This window comes from Molossus molossus, unplaced genomic scaffold (genome assembly GCF_014108415.1).
Source record: "Molossus molossus isolate mMolMol1 unplaced genomic scaffold, mMolMol1.p scaffold_m16_p_10, whole genome shotgun sequence".
Lineage (NCBI taxonomy): Eukaryota > Metazoa > Chordata > Mammalia > Chiroptera > Molossidae > Molossus > Molossus molossus.
In genome coordinates, this window is record NW_023425345.1 from 6,143,425 (window position 1) to 6,155,728 (window position 12,304).

The window sequence follows — 12,304 nt, forward strand, 5'->3', positions numbered from 1 at the left end:
GCACGGCACTGCGGGCGGAGGCATCAGCAAGGCCTGCTCAGCAATCCCAGGAGCTGAAAGAAGGGTGGGGGGCAGGAAGCAGCCAGGTTGGCAGGACCTGGGATTTCGGGTCTATCCAATGGACGGCACCTGAAGGAGTTTCAGGTCATTGGGTCAGAGCGGGACCCAGGCTTGGAATCCAGGCCTTTCTGAGAGCGTCCACACCTCCTCAGGCTCTTCGGGCTGGTCTCCTGATGGGGCGGGACCTTACAGGAGTCTGCGGGGAGCTCTCGTCCTGGGGCCGACACCTGGCTGGAGGGGGGCCCGAGCCCCCACCCGGTTCCTCTGCTCCCAACTTCGCGTTCAGACACGGCTGTTGGCTGGAACCTGGCAGTGGTGGCAGTACTTACACTGGCAAATGTTACCGTTTTAATGTTTACAAAACAAGGCTTTCATGAAAAATGTAGCCCTCTGGTGATGAAGGACGTTCCCAGTGCATTACCCCATCCTGACCATTTGTAGGGGGCTGAATCCTCGGGCCCGCTCGTGGGGAAGTAGGGGCAAGCTTAGGCGGGGGCGGGCCTCCTGAAGGAAGCACCTTGGGTGTGGTCCCCAGGCTCCTCTTTCCCTGACAACCCCTCACTCCACCATGCCCCACCCCACCGGGCCCTTCGCTTTACTCTGCCCTGTCCCCTGGGGGCCAGGGGCTGATGGCTCCAAGGGAGGCCCCACCCCAGGGGCAGCCTGAGTCCGCTCCTGGCATTTGGGAAGCAGAACCACATCTGCCGACTGGGCGAACATGAGTCTGAGAACGTGGGGAGGGAGTGTGTGGGAGGCCTCTGTAAGCTCCAGCCAAAAAAAGCCGGGTTTGTTTTGTCCCCTGCGTGTGTTTTGTCGAAACAGGTCAGCTCTGTCTCTAAACTCATTCATCCCCATTCTGTCTGAAGACAAATTGCCTACATAGTCTGAAAATTTATTTTTTCTGTCTTTAGATAAAACCTTAAAAGGATTAGAATCAAATGGCTTGTATTTATTCTTACACACAATAGCGGGACTGTCCTGAAAATGCAGGCCAGTGGTCATGGTGCTGACATGCTCCCTTTGTTAGAGCTACTTGCACTTGCTGGCAGAGAGAGACTCCTCCGGCAAACTTCAAGTCCCACACGTCCTTGTAACTCCCACAATGCCCAGCACGGTGCTGCCAGCAGGAACCCGTGAATCCCCGAGGGATGAATGAGAGAATGAATAGATGCCTCCTCATCCTAATAACAAGACCTCCCTCCCTTCCTCCCTCCCTTCCTTCCTTCCATCCATCAGGTCATCCTTTCAACAAATACAGTTTGATCACCTGCCCTGAACCACGCCTGGCGTTAGGTGCTAAAGAAGCCATGGGGCTCCACAGACTTGACCTGGGACCTTGAGGAGCCACGGTCCAGCCAGGAAGACAGATACTGACCCAGTCCTCCGCCAGTGCCCAGCCAAGTACAAATGAGAACAGGAACGGGGCGGGGTGGCCAGGGAAGGCTTCTCTGAGAGCGTGACCGCGGGCTGAGGTGGCGTGGGGGGAGGGCCAAGGCCAGGAAGAGCCGGGAGCCTCCCAGGGACTGGCTGGGGCCAGGGGCACGGGGAGGCCTGGGTCTTTCAGGGCCGGCAGGTGATGTGCGGCAAGTGCAGCAGGAACCCTGAGCCACATGCCTTTGTGGTGTTCACTTTATAAGGCTAGTGGCTGAGGCCAAGGGCATGGCCATGGTACTTGGGAGACCAAGTGATGGATGGACAAGGGGAAGGAGGGCAGAGAATGTGGGTCAGGGCTGGGGGTGCAGGGTTGTGAGTCCTCAGCACTCTGGGGCAGTTGGGGCTGGACACCATCACTGGAGCTAAGGGACAGCAACTCAGGAGGAACAGCGGGCTGGGGCCTGGTGCTGTCTCAGGAACCTAACAGTCAGGGCCAGGAGAAGGGGATATACCCATTTCTGACCTGCACCAGCTAAAGGAAGATGAAGAACTACCTGGGTTGAGTTCCCTGATAGTAAGTGGGATGAAGGGCTCTGGGAGACTGGAGGCCAGAATTCAAGTCCCACCCTGCTGTGTGACCTCAGGATGATAGCTGCACCTCTCTGAGCTCAGACTCATCTGTGCAGAGAAGGGATGGACTTCAGAGCCTCCAAGATCCCTTGCAGGTCCCCAGTCTTGGCTTTCTTCTTCCTTAGGCTCCTCTCGTGCTTTCTTCCTGGAACCCAGGGTCCCTGCCTTCTTTCCCCTCTTGTCACTTGGGCCCCTGGAACTCCCAGGGAAGAAGAAGGTACTGTCCAGTTTGGCTGCCTCTTCTTGCCTTGGCCTCCTCTCCCTCCTGCAGAACAGGCCCTGTGTAGAGACAGCGGAGAAGCAAGCATCGCCCTCTGGTGGCAATTTTTGGACCCACAAGTCACTGTGCTTTGCCGTGTTTTAGCTCAAGTATTCTTAAAGCAATTATTGAGCATCTTTGGTGTGCAATGTCCTGAGGCAGGCGTGAAGGAAGTGGCAGTGAGGAGAAAGGGGAAGGAATCCTGTCTGTGGTGCTCAGAGCTCGACCGAGTCAGCCGGCCTCATCAAGCCCTGAGTGTCCTCACCTCCTCTGTGGGGACAGGGTTGCCGTGGGGATTAACGCGGCTCGCCTGGAGTGCGGGTCAGCCCCTCTCCCTGCCCAGACTCCAGGGGTAACACAGGGCCCAGACTCCAGGGGTAGCACACGTGCTTAGTGCCTTCGAAGGACATGTGATCAGAGGGGCACAAGGCTGAGTGTGGATGCACCGGCCTCGGGGTGCCTCCAGGCAGGGAGGGGCTCAGTGCTGAGGGGCCCTTTCCAGTGTTGTCCCTGCGGTGCAGGGGAGGGTCCCCCGGCAGCTGCTCCGGGTGGGGAGACCTGGCTGTGCAGGTCCCCAGCAGATACAGTCTAATAAACAGTGGCGTTTCCAAGGAGCCAGGGCCTCAAGGGCCTGAGGGTGTGGGGGCCTGTCCAGTGCAGCAGAGCCCTGGGCGTGGTGCTGTCTCAGGCCTCAGTCGGCACGGGGCTGGCTGTGTCTCCGTGGCTCTGGTTAGCTTGGAGGAGGACCAAAGCTTGTTCCAGCACACCTGTGTGCACCCCGGAGCTGGGGTGGCTCCTCCTCTGGGGGGGGAGGGGATCTCCTTGTCGCAGGGGGAGTTCAGGGGAGTCTGGGCACCCTGAGTGGGACTCTGTGGGGAGTAGCTGGGCATTGGATGAGGGCATGTATAAAGCCCCAGGTATGTGCTGAAGCCACACAGACCTTTTGACGTTTGTGTCCACTGCTGTCTCTGCCCCTTTGCTCAGGCAGGTCCCTGACTCTTGACCTGTGTCAGCCATTATCTATCCTTCAAGGCCTGGCTCAAAGCCTCCTCCTCCATGAAGCCTCCTCTGAAGCGTCGACTGCCCAGAGAGTGTCTGAACCCCTTACGCAGACTCGAGCTATTGTCACTGCGCTTACGCACGCACGTGCCTCTTCCTGCCTCCCCATGGCCCCGGACCCCTGGAGGCTGGGTCGAGCCTTGAGCATCTCTTTTAGCTGCCATGACTCTCAGCTCAGAGCTGAGGTCACACGTGCTTGACAAATGCCCTGCACTGACCACTAGGTTAGGCCTAGGAAAGCGTGACTCACTCTCCCCGGAGAGGCAGGGGTCAGAGACATGGCTGGAGGACCAGAGGAGGTTCCAGAAGGCCAGAGCAGCAGCCGGGCAGGCACAATGGCCCGCAGGGCCTCCGATACCCACAGCGCTCTCATTCCAAGCCCAGCAGCAGCCCAGCAGTTAGGAGCATGCCTTCTGGAGCCAGACGGTCTGGGTTCAAGTCCCAGCCCGGGCACTTCCCACCCGAGCGACCTCAGGCAAGGTACTTAAGCTCTCTGTGCCTTAGTTTCTTCATCTGTAAAATGGGACAATAAGAGTACCTACCTGAGAGCATTGTCGTAACTCATTAACTAAATGCCTCCTCCTCCGGGCCCAGACACAGACCACCCAGGAGGTTCAGAAATGAGTTAATACGAGGCTTCTCAAACTTGCACGTGCACACAAGTCACCTGCTGATCTGGCTAAAAGGCAGATTCTGCAGCCGAGAAGCTGTGTTTCTGACCAGCTCCTGGGGATGTTGATGCTCTTGGACCTTTGCATCCAATGTCAGGAGTTAATGTGTCTAAGGTGCTTAGAACAGGGCCTGGTGCATGCTAAGGGCTGGGGAAGGTGGTGCTAGCTGATGTTACTTGACATCTCTCAGGGAAGATTATGGCTTCTAGAACTTTCTGCGTCCTCCATCCTTCATGGCACTTTGCTCTCCGGAGCCTTGGTGATGCTAGAGCCTCTGGTGTCTTTGAGGTGGGCTGTTCTGAACCTCCTGGGTGGTCTGTGTCTGGGCCCGGAGGAGGCAGGCAGAGGGCGATTTGGGGAGAGCTAAGAAGGAAACAGGAAGAGGGCTGGTGGAGGGGGGCTCACAGGCCCCCAGAACGAGTGTCCGGACTTGCCGGAGTGTGAGCTTCACAGCCGAAACCACACACCTCGAAGCTCCCCGCCTTGCGCTAGCCGCCCCCTGCTTCCTGCAGGAAGGCACAGGTGACCTCAGCGCTGCCAGCAGCACATCTGGGCTGGAACCACAGGCCTGAACCACATCCTCCGGTCGAAGTGCCCCGTCCCCTCTCCAGCCGCACGGGCGCTGGCCAGACCTGGCTTGCTTTCTGAGTCCGGGCTCGGACAGGGGCAGGCGGGCTTCTCCAGCCCCCCTGAAAAGGTCGAGGAGGTTGAGGGCGAGTGGAGGGGCCGAGGGCCAGGGTGTCGAGGGAGAATCCTGTTGGGGAGGCTGGGTGGCCGAGGGGCTCAGCTCTGCCCTCGGGGCTCCCCTGCCTGCACACCCTTGTCCGTGGGCTCTGCCTTTCACCTCTCAGGCCTGTTTCCAGGGGTCTAGTGCGGTGACCTGTGGAGAGTGGTCTGGGAACACAAAGGGCCTCTCCGTCAGGAGTGGACAAGGGCTCTCTGGCAGGTGCAGCCAGGTGCCGCCGGAGCTCCCGACTGAGGTCATTACCTGGGGAGCAGCTCAGGGCCTTGAGGAGTGAGCTTACAGCGTCTCCAGCTCTGCCCCAAGAGAGGGGGACCCGGCCTGGCACCTTCACCCCCTGCTGCTTTCAGGGTTGGCTTCTGAGCTCCGGCAGGGCCAGGAAATCAAGGCACTGGTTCAAGCCCCCGTTCCCATTCGGGTGGCAGCCCTCCCCTCGCCTGGGCCTCTCCGAAAGGATGAGGGAGGCAGGGCCTCATGCCAGGGGCCCAGCCCTCGGGCTGGGAACAGTCCCTCCTCCTCTGAAGGAGGCAAGGTGCCCAGTTCAGATTCTGCTCATCAGGGGATGCTTTTCCGGGAAGAACTTTTAGGACCATGGACCCAGCCCCATCCCTGCAGGGCCGGGGAGGCTGGGCCCAAAGACGGGCTTGGACAGGGGCGCCTGGGCCTGTTGCTCAGCATCCTCTGGCCTTCTGTGCCTGGTGGCGGCACCCATTCTTCTTTGGAGATCTCCCTTTCTATAAGGGGGAACTCTCGGTCAAGCTTTGGTCAAAGTACCCCATGTCCTCTGGCCAGCAGGCGGGCATTTGCCCATCCTAGCCGATGAGACTGGTTTGTAGTGGACTCGAGCCAGTGACAACTGGAGGCTGGTTCTCGAAGGATCTCTGCTGCGAGGCCCTTGCAGTGGGTCTGGAGTCTGTGCCCCCGGAGGTCTGGGCTTCACCTGGCCCCGGAACCTGTGAACCACTTCTAGCCACTTCTGTTCGGCTCGAATTAGCTGTCGCCTGTGCCTGTGGTCTGTGGCCCCAGAACAGGGACTACCACAGGGAAGGACATGTGGCCTGGGAGCTGGTGGCACCGCTGGCACTGAAAGCCAGGCCTCTAGACTGCTAGCCTGTGCTCCTGTCCCCAGGGAGGAGCCTCTGGCCGGAGAGGGGTGGTAGGACTAAAACTCAGAGCTGAAGAGAAGAAATGAGCATTCTCGGGCCAGGGGCTGGGGTGGGGGTGGGGGTGGTTTTGCTGCTGGGCGGAGTACAAGGAAACTGGGGGGGGTGTAAGGGTCAGCAGCCAGGCTCCCTGCGGTCTTCACACGTGCCTGGGAGCTCTGCACGGGGGCGGGGGCAGGCCGCCCCAGGAACGAGGATTTGGTAAACAGAGCCTACTGACCTGGTTCAGATGAGCCATGGGAGGTACGTGACTGTGCGGGGAGAGCAGTCACACGGGCCGTGTCTCACTCACCCTGAAAGCGAAACCAGCCACCCACCAAACACAAGGGCCTCACCAGTTCTGAGCGCTCTGGCAGCCTGTCTCTCGCAGCCAGCACTCAAACTGAAAACCCGTCGTCAGCCATCGAGCCAGGTTCTGGGGCCGCCGGCCTGTGCCCGGGCCTCCCCGGGCCTTGGAGGGCAGCGTTCCGCCTTGCAGCCAGCCAGGGGGACACTCTGCCCCCCGTTTAGAGCAACCAGGTGGCAGAAGGCTGTGTCTTAGATCACCCTGTCCTGCCTGAGACCCCTGCCGGTGCTCACCCCTGCGGCCGGCCCTGGTGCTCCTCCGAGGGCTCCAGCCCAGGGAAGCCCATGGGGACAGGCGCCCTCTCCTGCTGCTCTCTCGCTCGGTTCCCACCTCCCCACCACCCCAGCTGGTCAGCCGCAGCCGGAGGGCAGGGTGGGGGCTGCTAATTAAAGATGACTTCAAGCCTTAATCTATGTGTTAGTGACGGTCCCTCCATGCTGGGCAAAGGCAACTGTGTCTGCCAGGAGTTTTAGTGGCAAATCATGGAACCCCACCTGGCTGCCTCCAGGAGCCAAGGAATTTATTCAGGCTATTCTGCAGCTCGGGAATCTCTGGCCGGCCTGGCAAAGCTGGCTGGATGCAGCATCTGAGGTGGGGTGTTCGGAGCCACCCAGCCCAGTCTCCTGGACCTCCGCCTCCTGTCTGCACCCTCCTTCCCAGGCCTGCAGCAGAGCCTTCTGTTTGGGTGGGCCTGGCCACTGCCCCGAGGCAGGCTGGGAAAGTCAAGCGTTCCCTTGTTGCTCAGGACACACAACTTATAAAGATGTAAACACAGGAAAGGTTCGCAGGCTGCTGTGTGACCACAGTGTGAGATAAATATCTGACCAGCGCTTGAGAAGGAACACCGCTGACCGAGGGTCCGTGTCCGCCCAGGCCTGCAGCCCCTCCCTCCCCCTGCAAGGAGCCGCAGGCCAGGCGGTGCTGTTTGTCTTGTGTTAAAGTTAGGATCAATGGCCAGCATTTTCAGTGAGAGGTTTTCACACTTCCGCAAAATCTCCGTTTTCTGCTTTACGTGAAAATTCAGGATTTTCTGGCTGTATTGCGCCATGTCTCCTGCCCACCCCACACTTCGGTCCCTGCCCCGCGGGACTCCTGCCCAAACCCCCCTTGAGGGACACACCTGGCCGCCTCCCTCGAACGAAAGTCGCTGATGTTGGGACGCCCAGAGAGTAAGAGATATTTCAGTGATTGCCGATTGTCCAAAAATGCCCCTGGCCCATGACGGCTCACAGTGCAGTGGGGATGGTCCGTGGAGTGTGCCTACAACCTGAACACGGAACCAAGTCCAGAGAACCTGTTGGTGCACCTGTGGGAGCGAGCACACGGGGTGCAGATGAGGGCGGGCTCTGGGCTGCGCAGGCAGGCACCAGTGAGACTGAGGTGCCAAGATGCCCAGACGGAGGGACCAAGGGGAGATTTTATGGTCTCGTTATATGATGCAGGGCCAGAGGGTCCCCAGATCGGGCTCATCTTGCACCTGCCCCCTGCCTGAAGCTGGCATCGTCACTGATGAGGGAGCTCAGGGTCCTCTGTTCTCTGGGGGGGCTGTGGCCCCCGGCCTTGGATTCATCCGACCTCGTTTACTGCTTTTCTTCAAGCAGACGCTGTAGGTAGGCTGTGGTGACAACCAGACACAGCCACCACAGAGGGACACTTAGATTTTTTTCTGATTTTAAAATAAAAATACTAAGAAAAAAAGGCAAGCAAGTGTAAGTGCTAGAGAGAGACTTCTCACAGACACTTGGCAAACATCACACATCTTCTCTCCTCGCTGTGACACCTAGATTGAGTTCTGAGAAATATCACGGATCTTGGTGAAACTTGCCTAAGAATAAAAAAAAAAAAAGCAAAAAGATTCTTTTCTACCTGTTTCCCACGGGAAAGGCGGAAACCACTGTGGGGACTGGCGGAGGGTCTGGGGAGCTGTCCCGACCGTCCCCACAGCAGGATCCTGGCTGGCTTGGCAGTCAGGAGATGGGGACAGGAGTTAGGGATCCCTGTGACCGTGCACAAAATGTCTCCCTACCTGGGCCCCCTGAGCCCACTGGTTTGGTGAACTGAGGACACTGTCAGGTTCCTCGGGAGAGATTAGAGATGATGGGGGTGCTAGGAGGGCTGGTGTTTGGGAAGCCCTGAGGGGCACTCTGTCTCCCACAAAGGGTCCCACACTTCGTATTTTGATTTTGGTTCTAATTGTATTTATTTCCTTACGTGGGCATCATGTTCCCGTGAAACAAAGCTCACATAGTACAGAAGATGTTTCGGGAGAGTGGTGTCCCCCGCTGCCCCCCGGGTCTCCCAGCGCCCGGCCCCAGAGGAAAATGCTGCTACCAGACCTGGGATTTCTTCCAGAGCTCCTCAGGGCACACGCAGGCTAGTTCATGGACACACTCGCACACACGTGCACACACTCACATGCATACTCACCCTTACACACGTACATACTCTAACACACACACTTTCGCAAACGCACACACGTAGACTCTCCCTCACACGTGCACACACCCTCTCACATGCGTACTCAGACCTACTCACCCTCACACACATCCTTACACATGCACACACCCCTACACACAGCCAGGCTCACACTCACACAGACATGCCCTCACACTGCACACACCCTCTCACATTCACACACACACTCACTCACACTTGCCCCCTTTACTCCTGCACGGGCGGGGCACACTACACGCTTTGTTCTGAACTTGGCTTTCTTCCACCGCCTTACGTCTTGGGGGTTGTTCCATGTCGGGAATAAAGAGCTGTCCCTCCTTGTGTTTGTTCGTGGCCACTTTGTATTCCACCATATGCATGACCCTAATTTAATTCACTTGCCAGAAGTCCTTGCTGGTGCACATTAGGCTGCTTCCAGCACTGCTGCTGCAGGAATTCCTGGCATGCACACTTCCTACTCAGCATGTACTCTTCCTACTCAGCATGCACTCTTTCTACCCAGCATGTACTCTTCCTACCCAGCATGTACTCTTCCTACCCAGCATGTACTCTTCCTACCCAGCATGCACTCTTCCTACCCAGCATGTACTCTTCCTACCCAGCATGTACTCTTCCTACCCAGCATGTACTCTTCCTACCCAGCATGTACTCTTCCTACCCAGCATGTACTCTTCCTACCCAGCATGCACTCTTCCTATCCGCCATGCATTCTTTCTACCCTGCATGCGCACCTCCTACCCGCATTCACACTTCCTACCCAGCATGCACACGTCCTACCCAGCATGTACTCTTCCTACCGAGCATGCACTCTTCCTATCCGGCATGCACACCTCCTACCTGGCATGCACACTTCTTACCTGGCGTGCACACTTTCTACCCGGAATGCACACCTCCTACCTGGCATGCACACTTCCTACCTGGCATGCACACTTCCTACTCGGCATGCTCACCTCCTACCCGGCGTGCACACTTCCTACCTAGCATGCACACTTCCTACTCGGCACGCATTTCTCTGCAGGCTGGGCCTGAGCAATGGTACAAGACATGAGCCATGTGCTGGAGATGCTGATAGAGGTTGTCAAATTGCAACTCCCCCCACCCCCAGAGGTGGTACCACTTTGAGTGCACACCAGTAAGGTGACAAACCTGTAAGGCCACCTTTTAAAACTTCAAATACACTATTCTTAGTGTTGTTTTCGACTTATTTTTTTCTGGAAACTTTAGGGTAGTTTTCATATCTATGCCACAGAATTTTAAAAATATGTAACACCTGACTATTTAGTCAGGGGCAGTGACCTCTTTTCCCTTAGATTGTCAGATAAAAAAATGACAACAGCCAACACAACAATAGCCATCCAGTGTGAATGAATCAAAATTACACCTATTTTTTTTTGTCAGATCAGCACAAAATATATTTTTGTGCTGCAGAATGTCAGTGATCGGTTTCTGTGTGCCGGGAGATGAAAAGGGTTGAACGTTGCTGCTTTAGTGCATCAGGGCTTTGGAACCTTTGATTCTTTCTCGGCATTTATTCCTCCCATCCCTGCGTCTTGACACCTTTTGTATGTCGGGAAATTTTCTAGGCTCTGGAGCCGTCTTGATGAATTGCACGTGGTGTCTGTTCTCAGGGAACTGGTGAGGACGTGTGAACAGAAGCTCGCGAGGAGATGCAGTAACAGGTGTATGCAGGAATCCAACCTGCCGGGCGCTAGATCGGTGAAGGGCCGGTTTTAAACCGGGAGCTGAGTCAGTGTGGGAAGAGAGGGGTGGGAATGGAGTGACCAACTCTGTCCCAGTTTTAGCGCTGAAAGTCCTGGGTCCTGGAAAACCCCTCGGGCTCTGGTCCCTTTGGAACACGCCTGGCACGGAACCAGCACAAGGAGGGACTTCCTATGAGAACAGCATGGTGTGCGTGAGACACGAGCCGCGCGGGGTGCTGGCATCAGAGAACCAATGAACCAGCCGCTCAGAGAGGAACACGGAGGAACATGGAAGAACACGGGAGTTCAGGTCTAGAGCCTGGGAGGCTGCCTAGGGGTGGCCTCCGTGGCAAAGCAGAGATTGTGAGGGTGGTGGCTTGGAAGTGGGAGGTGAGGGAGAGGAAGTACCACAGCGATGGCCACACTGGCTTGAGGACCAGTGGGTGGGGTGTCCATGGAGAGTGAAGGTCAGCCGACGGGTTGGTGCAGAGCAGAGCAGAGCCCTTGGGTGGTCAGCCACAGATCATTCTTCCTCCTTGTCCTACTCTGAGGTTTCCTCCCGCCTTGTGACCTTCGCTGGTGTGAAGGCACCCTGTAGTCTTGGGTGGGGGGTGACCACGCTGAGGGCTGGATGCAAAATCATCTGTGGTGTTACCTCCTGGCCAGGGACTAGGACATGCATCTGGTTGCCAGAGAAGCCTGGTACTGTGGAGGTAGGGTTTTCTCCAGCGGAGGATTCAGCTATCTGCTGACTTTTGAGAAGGCAGGTCAGAGGGCATGGGAGGGGTGGGGTGCAAAGTCTTGAGGGTGCACGTGAGAATGTCTCCTGGATGAGAAACTGCCATCTAGACTGAGCAGGAGAGGGAGGGAGGCAGGAGGGGCAGTGGCCCCAGAGATGCTGGCCTTCATGATGGCAGAGGACAGTTATGGCAGAGACAGCGAATGGTCCCTCCAAACCATCTCCTCTGGCTGTGTACCTGAGTCATAGCTAGGCCGTTTCCCAGCCTTCCTTGTAGCTAGGTTGGTCATGTGACTCAGTGATCACTAATGGGATGCAAGAAGTGTCCAGGGCAAATGCGGGGAAGGGTCCTTAAGAGGCAGAGACACGCCTTTCTTTGCTCCGTCCTCCACCTTCCAGCTGCAGAAATGCAAATGTGATGGATGGAGCTTGAACCGCTCTCTTGGTCTCTGAGGAAGGAGAAAGGGATTCAAGGTGCTCTGGCAGCAAGACAGATTTAGCTCAGGATCCTGGTGACATATGAAGGCCCTCCTCCAGCCTGGCCTGCCTGCCTCCGGGCTGCTTTAATGTAAGCGAGAAATAACTCCGCTCTGCTTTTAAACTACTGTTACCATCTTCTATTCTCTTTTGACACTCACCGCGGGACCTCATCCAAACTGGGACACTGTTGTAGGCGGAAGAGGGTGGTGGCAGGAAAGGGGTGAGGTGGCAGTTTGAGGGGTCTAGGTCTGCACAATTCAGAGTGATGACAAGGCCCCCATGTGGGCTGAGCCTGGGCACTGGTATGGAGTCGGACAGAGGGTCCCTGGGGACATGGTGGTGCAGGAGTCCAGAGGCTGAGACATGGACCCTGACATCTCCTGGGAACTGTAGTGGAGAGGAAGGGGAGGGGAGAGGGAGGTGCCAGGGCTGAGAAGGGCACGGGGGCTGGAGGCCTGGTTTGACCCCCAAAAGAGGCCCTGTAATGGGCAAGTGGAAAAGTCATCATGAGGGTAGGGTATGGAGCTCGATGTGCCCAATCTGTGCCCCGTGGCACCTATGGAAGTGGGGTCCCTGGGTGGGGTCCCTGGGCTGGGTCAGGGGTGGTTGAATGGCTGGGGCTGTGTC